Source organism: Crassostrea angulata, chromosome 9 (genome assembly GCF_025612915.1).
Source record: "Crassostrea angulata isolate pt1a10 chromosome 9, ASM2561291v2, whole genome shotgun sequence".
Lineage (NCBI taxonomy): Eukaryota > Metazoa > Mollusca > Bivalvia > Ostreida > Ostreidae > Magallana > Magallana angulata.
The window spans coordinates 9,483,021-9,497,055 of NC_069119.1; the positions used below are offsets into that span (position 1 = coordinate 9,483,021).

General features: G+C 31.2%; 1 long non-coding RNA gene across 1 annotated transcript; it reads right to left on the minus strand.

Annotated features, from left to right (window-relative positions):
- Nucleotides 1–12,486: 12,486 nt before the first annotated feature.
- LOC128163817 (uncharacterized) lies at nucleotides 12,487–13,381 on the minus strand. Its single transcript, XR_008240865.1, has 3 exons — nucleotides 13,358–13,381; nucleotides 12,854–12,948; nucleotides 12,487–12,585 (listed from the first exon to the last, which is right to left on the minus strand). It is a non-coding gene; the product is annotated as an uncharacterized LOC128163817 (long non-coding RNA).
- Nucleotides 13,382–14,035: the final 654 nt, after the last annotated feature.

The following is a 14,035-nucleotide window of genomic DNA, read 5'->3' on the forward strand; positions in this document are numbered from 1 at the left end:
TTTTAATCAAACTGATGGACAATCCTTTCGCGACACGAAGTTGCGACGGAAGACCTACTCGTTGCTTTGCAACGAGCTCGGCTCTAGTTATTTCAACTATTTATAACCTTTATTCTTAAAGCTCTTATAGAGCTTTGACTATGGGGGCGAGCAATGCATGATAATAAATGCTAATAGTCCTTTATTAAAATTTTATGAAATTGACAATAATGTTTACACTAAAACTGCTCGCTTTTTCTGACAGCGTTAAAGCCAAAGCAGGTAATTTACAAATTTAAATCATACTATTGTCCCCTTTTTAAATCCCGAAGCTTTTGTTTATTGTATAACTTAATTATAAGTCAACAAATTAATTAAGCATGAAAGGAAAAAGATAAGTTAAGACCAGAAAAAGCCTTTAAAAGTACTGATAATATGTATAATAATCAAAAATAGTTCTCTACAAACTTTTAAATCTTAAAAGCACAGAAATTGTTATCCCTTTTTATACAACTAACTAAAGTACTACGACAATATTTTAGTTTTGTGATTACTAAATGTTTACAATATCATGGTTTTCTGATAATTTTGATATTTATTGTTACAGCGGTGAAGATAGATATCGTTTACTTAAGAAGTGGCATTCCTTATCGGATAGCCGGTTTATCAGTGGGACAATGGTACCGGTGTTATATAGTGCCTTTTCCCCCTAGCCATCTTTCCCCCCGGAAAAATGGCTATATAGCAGTTCTTCCCCCCGGAAAAATGGCTATATAGCAGTTTTTCCCCCACGGAAAGCTGACTATATAGTGGGCTTTCCCCCTTTTTATAGCCAGGTTACCCCCACGGAAAGCCTACTATATAGTGGATTTCCCCCCATTTTTACTTTCCGGCCATGTTTATTGCGGACCATTCGTGACAATAATTTGCAATAACTGATATGATATTAATTTCTCACAAAAATATGATAATTATGGCATTTATTGATACATAGAATAAAATACATGGTTTTTTAACCCCAAATATAAACTAAGGCATGCGCCTTCATAACATGCATGTGTAAATATCGTTTATTTCACCTGTTCTCACCCCTTTTTGGAACACCTTTTACACGGATTTGGAATACCTCGAATCTTTTTCATCTAATCGATGCTTATCTACAGTTTTTACTTCGACGTTATGAATACGTGAGAACACATTTGAGTGAAAATACGCCGGTTTGGAAATTTAATTTTCCAATGTATTACCATCAATGTGTAAGCTTCTCCCAGGGAACTAACTGACCAATCTTGACTTAATTTTGTAGAGGAATGGAATAAAAAGTAGAAATGTATTACTCCCTTCGTCCAAAAGGCTATCAATTTTAAATTAATACCGTTAGAATTGACGATCTTAAAAACAATTATATATTTTTTCTTCTAAATATCAAACGGGAGACAGGATGCAATGATATGACGAGAAACTGAAATGTTTTAGTTTTACTTTGATTGATGGGGTTCTAAATCATGGTTAAGGGGTATTTTAATTATGTATTAAAAGCATGTGTAAAGTTAGTGTTTACCATTTCGTTTTAAAGTTACGCATATTCATAATTTTAAGCACTTTACTACGAAACACGAGATATTATGATGTTAACATTTTAAAAAACAATGAAATGTCTTCACAACCAGAACAATGTCGGTATCTTTGCTGGTTACTTTGGAAAATGTGAAATGGAGCCTGAATTAACTTTATGTTTATATTGTCACTCACTATTTGCTAATTTTTTCCTTTAAGTTTGCAACGTGATTTATAAATATACAATTTTGAAAACGATGCTATATAAATCAAGATATACGATTCAATTACCTAAAAAATTTATACTATTTATTTCATATTTTTGCAATAAAGATTTACTCGTGTACCATATTATTTCTTCGAACAATTAAAATAGGGTAATTAAAAAAAAAAACAAAAACAACCAACACATATATTGTGATGAGCTGACTTTTTTTTTTAAATATAAGCTTGTTCTTCTAATCAATGTTCAATGTTCAAGTAAAAAAGTCGTATATGCGCTTAGGTTGGTTACTTATTTTTGATTTTCGGTTTCTCCTTTTATGAATAAAAGTTCATTGATTTATTTATCTAATTATTTATTATATCATTAGTCATCTTATGAATTGATTAAATGTTTTGAAGAATAATGAATTTTACCCGCGTACCTTTTTAAAAAATTTTGTTCGTAAATTTAAAAAAAAAAGCAGCAGAATTAAACGTAATTTTCAATCATTTTGATAAAGAAATATATGAGTGATTGTGTATTTCTAAATGATGTTTTTACTTTTAAATGACTGTAAAAATATGTTCATGTGGTCATCTATAGTTTTTGAGATATGGGGCCCAAAAAATACATATTCTTTATACATGTACATGTAATTGGATTTCAAACATCGGGCTCGAAAACAACAAAGGCTCCTACCCTGCAGGGGGGCTTAAATTTTCGGTGTCATCTACTATTGGTATACCACTATGACTGTGAAAATATGGTTAATTGGTCATCTCTAGAATTTGAGATTCGGGTCCCCACTTATAGAACACTATTCAATCATTATAATGGGGTTTTAATCATCGGGCCCTGAAATATCAAGGGCCCCAGGCCTACCCTGAGAGCTGAAATTTTCAGAGTCATCTTCAAGTGGTAAACCACTGCCACTATAAAAATATGGTGATATGGTCATCTCTGGTTTATGAGACATTGGACCCTAAAGAATATGCACTGTAATTATTATAATAGGATTTTAAAAATCGGTCTCGGGAACATTGAAAACAAAATTTCTCCAAAACAGAGGTTTAGCCTGGATAAAATTTTCACAAACAGACAAACAGTCTGATAGATTTATCAAGAAATTCTTAAAACATTCTCGTTTGATACAATTTCAGAACACAGAATAAATTACCTAAATTAAGTTCTATGTGTAATTCCATTACACACGTGTTCCACTTTCAGCATTGTCTATAAAAATAATAAATCGGCAAAACGAAACTTAACCTGTACAGATGAATGCAGATATACATGTATGTAACCTGGGAGTGTAGAAACATATTGGTTTTAATCCTTACTGGATTTCCATAAATATTTTTTATAAAATCTGAACCAAAAACGTGAGGGAGAAACCCTACTATGGGGGAAAAGCTACTATTTCCCCCCGGGGGGAAAGTTTACTATATAGTAGGTTTTCCGGGGGGGAAAGCTACTATGGGGGAAAAACTGCTATACAACACCGGTTACAAAATAATTATTTTAAACTGACAATCAAGAATTTATGTTTGAAAACTTTAATCGACCATTGTTGACTTATTCAGCTTAAGTTGGACTGACCACGACGTTGCGTGCAGGGATAGAATTTCACTACTGTTTGCTTGTTGTTATACACTCTTCTTTATTTATTTTATAATAAAAAAAATCATGTCATACTTTGATTTACAGAATATTCCTATTATGCCCTTTATGGCCTTTAGAATAATAATGACCGAAATTGTGTTTATCTTCATACCAGTAAGCTGTTCACTGGGAGGAACAAACTCACCGATTAACTGAATAGGAATTCTGTAATTGGTTACCATCTTTCTTTTATTCATTAATATTTTTTTTGAAAGATATCGGGAAATAACATGTTGATATTTCAATAAAAATATCTAAACTAGCATTGTTTTTGACTCGCCAATTTCCAAAATGTCCGTAAACCAGTCCAATCTCTGTAAAAAATATTTTCCCACAATCACTATCGTGTGCAACAACTTTTGGGACAATTTCGAGTTTATAAGTATCCACGTAGCAAATAAATTTTATTAAGCTGTAAACAAACGATATTAGGTTTATATACACATCAATGCCTTTTTATATACTGCCTAAAATTTATCACATGTGTTTAAATGTTTTTATTTTTCATAATCTAATGTCAGGTATCTTTAAAAATTTGTGGGACTACCGTAATAAATGAGTACCCCTATTCGTGTATTTGTTTTTCTCAAACTTGTGTAAACAATTAACACATTGCCAATTTGTTTGTAAATAGCATTTTTAAACTACTGTATTTTCAAATTGAATGTTGCAGATTATATTTCATGCAGTTTTTCATCTAAAATCGATTCCAGGTCATTCATATATTGTCATTACATAACTAACAAACGTCTATCGCTTTATCATTAAATTGCTAACAGGATATGGCTTGTAGATGTAAATAACTTTGGTAACATTTAGTGATGAACTAAAAACATTTTTTTTACCCTTTGCCTCTGCAAAGGGAAAAAAAGTCACTTAAAAGGTTAGAAAAAACATTTTGTTCTAGTCACAAGCTATCTGTATAGCTTTTGTCACTTCATTCTAATCAAAAACATCTATTTTGTTGACCTTAAAATTTTATGTTAAACCATGACCGCGTTATGCAGATGGTCAAAAAGAAAATAATAAACAATACTAAATCAAATTGATATTCGTTGAAATTCAATTTTTATTGATTTCGCTGTTGATGTTATCCACGATTTGAAGTATTCTTTGATAATGAAGTAGAATATCTAAAATTATATGCTATTAAATATATCATTGGCCATAAATGTATGTATCCTTGAAAGTATCAATTTAATAGCAGTCCCCGAAACGTTCTACTTTCCCAATTTTTCGTGCGTTCACCGTACGCTTACAGTGCGCTTACCGTGCGTTCACTTGCGCTATCTGCTCCGCTCTGTTCGCGCACACCGTTAACAATGCGCTTACCGTGCGCTCACTTTGCATTTACAAAGCGTTCACCTTGCTTTTACCGTTCGTTCAGCGTCCACTTATCCTTTAGTCCGTTTTCATTCATTTTCATTCGGAACTCCAAAATGAAAGGATCGGTCTTTGCAAATCACTGCAAAATGAGAAAAAAAAAACCCGTGCGTAAAAGTGGAAGGAACATATAAAACAACATTTTAATAAAATATTAATCCGTATAATTTATAAACCCATTCCTTAGCAGGTCCGTCTTTTATGACTTCAATAATTAATACGGTTGTATGTTTCCTTAAATCATTGAATATTCGTTTGATATATATGATATTATTAATAATAAAAATAAAAAGCAAAAACATTTTCTTTAAAATTAAGACATTACTTGACTATGATTTTCTCGGGGTGTTAATTTCAACTGTCACCCTCCCAAGCATTATTTTTGTCGATCCGAAAATGGCGTAAGTATGCGGTTACTGTGAAAATTTAAGGGCACACAATACAGCGATAAATTACTACACAAATAATATTTATTGATTCATTTTAAGACTTTAGTCATTTAAAGAGAGCCGAACTCAATCAACAAACGAATCGACACATATAATATAGACAAAATTATAAATAAGAAACGGGCCTTGTATTTGTGTTCTTTTCATAATTCATATAATTCCTTCGATGTCCGATCACTTACGGATCCATGCTCGACAATAAACTGAACAGAGCAATTTGAGAAATGTAAGCAAACTACAAAATGTCTGTAAATTTATAGATTGTTAATAAATTCAAACGATTTATCAATAAATGGCATGTTTTTAAAGTGATAATTATATAAATTATAATTTCCCGAATCGTGTTAATAAATAATTATTTCGTCTAAAGAATCTGCTGATTACTTAAACTCATATGATTACTATATGATTTAGGGGGGAAAGTAATATAAATGTTTTATGAAACAATAAATAAAAGATCTTTATTTGCTTTATTTGTTATAATATACATATCTAATGAAAACAAAAATGTTCTCTTACTTGTTTATTTACGTAATTGTGAATACGTGTACTCCGCGAACGATTTAATATTTCCGATGCACAGGTATTTAAGTTACCTCAGTCTAAAGATTTCCGGTTTTATGTATCAATTAGACATTGTTATTATAATTACATTACTAGATTATTCGTTGATAATAGTATTATTGTCTTAAATTTGCTTTTATTTCACGGTTATAATTCCTAAACATAAACGGTATGGTATAAGAAAGAATAGGACCGATATTTTGTGCAGGATACTGTATAGGATAGGATTGTTATGTCAACTTTCACGATAGCAGCACTGTACATGCAGCTTATTAGCTATTTTTTCCTGATTAACGACGAATAACAATGTAAGGATAACCCCAAAAGTACTTCGAATTAATCGTTCATCTTGCATTCACAAAACATACACATATCGTTCACCGTGCGTTCATCGTTCACTTTGCGCTCCGTTTGCGCTCTGCGTTTGCTCATCGTTCACCATTCATAAACGTTCACCACATTCCGTTTAGCGTGCGCTTATTGTGTTCACAGTTCGCTCAGAGTGTGGTCACGTACGCTAAGAGTGTGCTCACCGTTCACTCAAGTAGAAAGTAGAACGATTCAGGGACTGTAGATCCACAAAATTTCATACTCATAAAAAGCATTAAAACCACAATTCCTGTACTTCTGAGTCTACATTTTTAAAAAATAAAACAAACTCATTGTTAAATTATCAGTTTAAAACTCTTTATTAAATTTAATTTTTTCATTGTAGTTTTTTTTAGGAGATTACAACAATGGTTAAAAAAGCTGGTGAAATTCTGACGTTGTTGTTTATCGGACTTGGCTTAGGCTTCTGGGTAGCTGCCATGGCAACGCATGGATGGCTTATCATACATCAAGTTAGATATTATAAATTTGATGTATCGATACTTACCGAGGTAAGTAAGAAAGAATAAAATATATGGATGATGTATATTGTTGCGAAGAAAAATTGTCTAAAAGTACATCAAACAAACAAAATAAACTGCTAACGAAAAAATAAAAAAAAAACTTTTGATGAGAAATTTAGTATATTAAACCCTTGTCAAAAACTATTTGTTTATTTGTTCAGCTACTATAAAAAGATAGTAAAGTCAGTTAAGAGTATTTTTTTTACCATGGTTCTAAATACAACAAGGCGTCTCAGTATGAACTGAATTATAACATGTAATAATTCTTAGACATGTGTCAACAACGCTTCGCAAATGATTTCAAGACAAAAATGTCATTTTGGTTAAAATAAATTATATATATATATATATATATATATATATATATATATATATATATATATATATATATATATATAGTCAATCCTATTACTTTAGACGACTAGATCTGTATTTCACACATAAGAAGAAAGTAAACCTTTCTACGACTTAAAGTAGATCCAGTGTTCTGTGATGTCACACTTTTTGGTAAAACTTTGAATTCTTTGAAAATTGTGCAGGATAGTTTTATTTATTTTATGTGAATATTATCACATGGATGTAATTAGAATTATTGGTAGGTTTAAGATATTTTCGCACTTAATTTTATACTAAATTTCCAAATTTTTATATATTTTATCTATGCAAAGGGGAAATAACTCTTTTTCTGACTTTGTCAGACTATGTCTAAATGCTATAGTTGTTCTTATCCCAACGATTAATTTTAAAATATTTTTGTAATTTCAGTTTTCTGATAAAGTTGACATTAAAATTAAACAAGAAAAACAAATTTCTGCCCACAAGATTTTACTTTTAACAAAAAAAAATACATTTTTCTAATGCTAAAATATGCTTTAGTTAATGTTTATCTAGCATCTTAAAAAGTGTGATAACATGTATATTTTTTCTAACAATTGATGACATTTAAGTCTATTAAGTCGAAATCAGTTCGGTTTTTCAACTTTCCTCAGAGAATTTTACGAGTATGGAGCTACCTTAAAGCATGATTATAGTGCCTTTCTGTAATGTGTATTTCTTTCTCATCAATTGAAATCATTTTATTATTTATTGCTCAAAGTTGAAATCGATATATGACTTTTTTATACTTTTTTTATATGTTTCCTGTTGATCGCAGAAGAAATTGACACAAACAAAACACGATTCATAAGGGGATTTGAAATTGGAAAAATTGACATTATTTGTCCATTCTTTCGTCTCTCAAAACACAAGGATTTGACATTATCATTAGGCACCATTAATGCAAAATCCTCAAATACTTTTATTTTTATTTTTTTGTTGTAAATAAAAGCAATAGCTATGAATGGTGCTTCGAAACAGAATTTATGAACTTTTGTCATTCTAGCGAAGGGATACAATACAGACGCAAAAGTATATATAATAAAGAGAGGTATATTAGTAAATCTAGAATCACAAAACACGAAAATATTTTTGTTCGGATATTATAATAATTGGCTTATTTATTGACTTAAATATAAACAAGATATATTTAAACATTAGTTTTGTAATTTCAACATCGTTATCCTTAAAGAAATTTTAATAAAAAGAATACATTTCACAGCTGCATATGCTTTATTACAATATGCATGTTTTAACCTACTGCAAACGTATTGTATATAGCGGGTACGATATTTGGCCGAAATTCTTTTGTTAACAGATTGGCCTGGATTTGAATTAGAGTATTTCTAGATTCTTATCAATACATCAATGCATGATATTTGGCGGTATACTTGATTTAGCAGACACGTTAAAATAACTAAATAGAAAATACAAATATGATACAAATATAGTTGTGTTTATAAGAGCCTGAACTTTGTTTTGTAAGTATGCAATTTTTTAATTTTTTTTTTTTTTTTTTGGGGGGGGGGGGCTTTATTTGGGGCCAATTCCATACCTTTTATCATATTTGTTATCTTTATAGACTACATTGAAAATTGGAGTTTATTATGCCAAAGTGTGTTCCGAAAAGCAGTGCTCTCATGCTTCGGTTACTTTTCCAAGCAGCATTACCCAGATACTGGATATGCGTAATATATTTTTATGATATTTAAATTTCAGAATATAAAGAATCATTTATTTTAATCAAAAGAATTACAACCCAATTGGAATGTTTTTATAACGTGTCTTCTGACTTAATATTCTTGTTTCATTTGTTGGCTTGGATTTTTTTAATAAAAGAGTACAAATATATAAATATATATAAACCGTAGATTAAAAGGTTTAAAACCCATTAAAATTTAACTTTAACCCATTTGTTTTTTACCTTACATTTACACTTAAGTAGAAGATGAAATCTTCGTTTAATCTTTCTTTTAAACCGATTTTCAACGAGATTTTTTGTAAAGTCATCTTCATAGAACTAGATTTGAATTAAGGCAGCTTACTGTTATTTGACAAACTTAAGGTTTGTTAAAAAAAATCCCCGAAAATAAAAACGCACTGTTAAAATAAAAATATATAGTTAGTAGAAAAAGGTTGAAATAGCTTTGCGCGTTTGATCATTAAAATATTCGTTTTGCAGTCCCTCTTAACTAATCATTGCCTTAGATTAGCTAATCTGGTCGTAAACTGACTTTATATTAAAAAACAATTGTAAAATTTTATAACCTACACATTCCAAAGCACTACCAGAGAAAGATAAGCTCTGTTTTTAAAACCTTGTGGCACCAAACACGTTATTGTTTCATAACGGGTTTTTTAAAATCAATTTTTGAAATCTGTCATGCATCAATAAATTTGGCATCTTGCAATTCCACAAAACGTTGGAACAGGAGCTGACTGTCTAAATCTTGGGTATAAGAAAACTTTTAAATTTGTGTTTTGCATTCAAATTTGATTGTTGAACCAAGATGTTTATAGCTAATAACATCACTCAGTACGCAAAAACATAAAAATACGTCTGTTAAGCATGATTTGAATGTCGAATTAATACATCAAATCAAAAGTGATACTATATTGACAGTAGAATGGTGTAATAACAAAACAACAGATGCATTGATACGTATTGGGGATCCCAAAAAAGCAAAACAAACTGCTACTCCTGATTTTCAATTCATAATTTTAAATATTTCTTAGGATCAATTTAAAGAATTCGGTATCATTTTGACGTGTTGCGTTAAAAAGGGGTCAGTATGTAATCAACATTGCGTTAAAAATTTAGACGTTGACTTGAACAATATCAAAGTATTGAATGACTAAAAGCGGTCTGTTTTGATTTGCCATTATGAATAATGTGTAGTAAAGACTTGCATTCTCTCTTTCATTAATATGTCTGTCTAGTATTCAAAAATCTACTACAGTGCATTGAAATTTAAATCAAGCGTTATAAAATTAATCCTCCATTTCGCCGATGTCTACACGAATACCAATGGTTTGTAAATCAGTTCATGGAAATTCATTCGCATTGTATTGGTGCCCAAAAATGCATAATGTTGTTTTTGAAGTAAGCAAACAATAGGACAAAAAGCTCATGTCGCTAATTTTATTCACAAAAAAATGAAACTCAAAAGATTTTAGAAAACATTGCTTACTGTGTGATAAATATGTATAGTGGAAGATTTAACAAAAATGTATATGCTGTTTGGATTTTAGCTCAAATTGAGCTGAAAGTTCAAGAGGGATGCATTTTTAAAATCTTCTTCTCAAGAACCACTGTACCAGAAATGACAATATTTCCGCAAAAGCTTGTATATAATGAAGACTCAAAATTGTAAAAATCGTGAACCCCGGAACACAACTTGGGCCCAGAAAGAATCAAAGTTTAAATTATACAGGAAAATATTATAAAAGATTTTTCAAGAGCTACATTTACAATACGACACTTTGGGATATTACTGTGCACACATGTTTGGCTATTGTAGATTCTAAATTGTAAAAATCGTGACCCCCAGGCTTATACTGGGGCAACAAGAGAACGTCAATGTTTAACATAGATATACATACCGGCGTAAAGGAAACATTTTTAAAAATCTTCTTCGATTACTTCGCAAGGATCCTCAAATAGTGAAAATTCTAAATTTTAAACCCCGGACCCCAGGACCAACACTTGGACCCAAGAAGGGGTTCAAAGTTTAACATAAAAGTATATAGGGAAAATTTCAGAAATCTTCTTTTAAAGAACTGCAACATAAAGGGTTCATAGTTAACATAGAAATATTAGGGAACATTTTTGATATCATGAACTACAGTGTAACAGTTTGTAGGACTACTATGCAAGCATATGTGATTATTGTAGATTCTAAATTGGTAAAATCGTGACCCATTGACTAATGCTGGGGCCCCAAGAGGGGGTAAAAAGTTTATATTGATGTAATTAGGGAAAATGTTTAAATATTCTTCTCGAGAACTACAATGCAACAATTTGTGAGACTACCATGCATGCAACATACAATAATATAGATTCAATTTATTTAAAAATAGAGACCCCTGGACCCGCGACGGGCTCAAAGATAAACGTAGAAGTATATATGGAAAATGTCACAAAAATTCTTCTTGAGAACTTCAATGATTCACTTTGTTAGATTGTTAAAATGTGCCACATACGTTAAACATGTGTAATACGTATGACACCTCACGTACGTTTAACGTGATTTAAGTACCACTTGTGTTTAACGTACGTTAATGAACATATGTGAAACGTATGTAACACGTGTGTTAGACATACGTGATATATTCCATACGTTTTACGTATGTGGATCCAACGTACGTTTTTTACATGAATTACATACGTATCACATGTAAATTGCTTAAAATTGAATTACTTGAATATGTTTAATTTTTCAGTTCATTCTTGATATACTTCATCTTGCTGCTTGAATCACTTCAATTGATTACTCAGTTACTTCAGTGGATCTTTGGAAACATTCATTTTGCATTTCCAGCTTCTTGTTAATCTAAAACTAGAGTAACAGAAAAAAGACAGTTTCAAGATTAAAAATGAATTTAATTCCTTGAATGATTACATTTAGATTTATATTGTTGTCAATCTTCTGTGCTTTAATAGTTTCTGGAAAAAAAACAAAGAATTTTACATTAAATTTCATTTTATGATAAAGTAAAATTTGCAAATGCCTCGGTTGCATTTTTATTCAACAATATTGTTAAAGAATAACAGGATCCATTTAGATTTTATTGCAAATACAACATGAAGAAAGTTTACAATTGTTAATAATTTTTTCTTTTATTTGCAAGCTCTCAGAGAGAGAGAGAGAGAGAGAGAGAGAGAGAGAGAGGGGGGGGAGAGAGAGAGGCAAAATAGAAGGTCAATCACAATTATTAATTTGACAAAATAATTTATACCTCTAGTATATTCATCCTGATTTTTGTCCACCTCCAACTTCTTCCTTTTTCATGTTTTCCCATGACAATGCTTGTTTGAACTTCTTTCTAAAATATTAATACAAACTTAAGTACATACAATCATTAGAGTTTTTAAATACACGATACAAAATATAATTATACATGTAAGTGGAAAACAACGTATACAGGTAAATATTTTTTTATGCAAATAAGCTAGAATCATTTGGGTGAAATGATATTCTAAAGTACACTTACACATAGTTTCACATAGTCCCCAGAAAAGTGTGTGTGCATGCATTGGGGGGGGAGGGGGGGCAACTCCTTGATAATTCACTTTTTATATGAAAATTTAAGAAAAATCTTTGCTGCAACAAAAAAAATAAATAGGGGGTAACTGGATACATGCCTGTATTAATCCTTATCTAAATTGAATTACCTTAATCTGTCAACCACATTGCAACTGTCTTTGAACTCCGCGAAGAACTTTTGGATCATTCATTACAAAATCTTCAGGCTACATCAAAACAGATCTTTGAAACTTCTGTATTATATCCATTTGCTAGAAAATATAATACATGCATTAGATAATTAGATATATTAAAATTTTACACTTACTTACTAAGAAATACAAATGTACATGTAGATGTCATGCAACAGATTATCATTAATGATCCTGAACACCCAGTGACTTCTATGAACTATGTCATAGAAATCCATACCTTTGAGTTATTTATTAGGTTGGATTTATATGGAAAACAATTTCCCAGCGGTATTGATGACCCTTAAAAAATGTTTGAATTGTGAAATGCAATGGTATGTGTACTTACATTATGATTTTATCAATTCAAAGAGACATCTGTCATTGACTGTGTTAGCTAGTTGGTGTCCTCTTCCAGGGATATGTCAAGCAGCCAATGCATGCCTTTTTCAAAAATTTCAATTACCATGCAATAAGAATACAACTTAATAAAGGCAATTCAATAATCATTTCACTTAGTTGCAATGGAAGACCTACTCGTTACTTTGCATAGGCTTTGCTCTAGTTTTTCTCTACTTTCAAATATTTCAGTTTTCAAATTCGTCTTATCCAAGATCGACATATATTTTATGGGTTTTAATAAGTATTGGTTCTTCTATATTAACTAAACCAAATAGCTGCTTAGTTGTAGCTCTCTGGGAAACATAATTTTTATCGTCATTAATTCAACCCGAATTTTCCCGGAGAACACAGTCACAGCTCCGTGCTACATGTTTACTCTTTTGACATCGGTAATTCTACGATATAATTTTCAAATGCAAGTAAATGAAAACGAATGCTTGACAATCATTACCTCTGCTAAATCCATCCTGCAGTGATCTTCTGCCTCCGTGACGTAAAAATGTGACGTATATTTGTCATCGACAAAACTAAAACCGATTTCGTATGAATTCCGGATTTGTTATCGAATTAATTTTAAGAAGACACGTGGCTTCTGTTAATGAAACAACTTTATTAATGCATAGTTTAAACCAATAAACACGCACAGTAGCAAGGCTTTTCTTCACACATGTTCACATGCATTCATTTCAGAGACATGAGTGATAAAGCAACATCAGACATGTACATGCAGATCATGTGCGAATCCGGGGGGCGGGGGAGGGGGTCCGAAGGATAATTGTGTTTCCCGGGGGGGGGGGGGTCCGAGGCATATTTGCGATAATTTTACTGTGTAAATTTCATTAACTTCCATTTTCCGGGGGTGGGGGGGGGATCCCTCCGACCCCTCCCCCCCGCCCATTAGATCCGCGCATGCAGAGAATTTTAATGTAAAATTATTCAAATGCATGCCTTCAGTTCACACATATGTAAAACATATATATTATTAACGCACGTGTAACATGGTTTTTAGAACTCATGTTAACCATGTATTTATTAACATATGTGTAACATGTGGTTGAGATCTACATATGTAAAACATGTGATTTACATATGTTTAACATATGTAAAATCTAACGTATGTTAAACATAT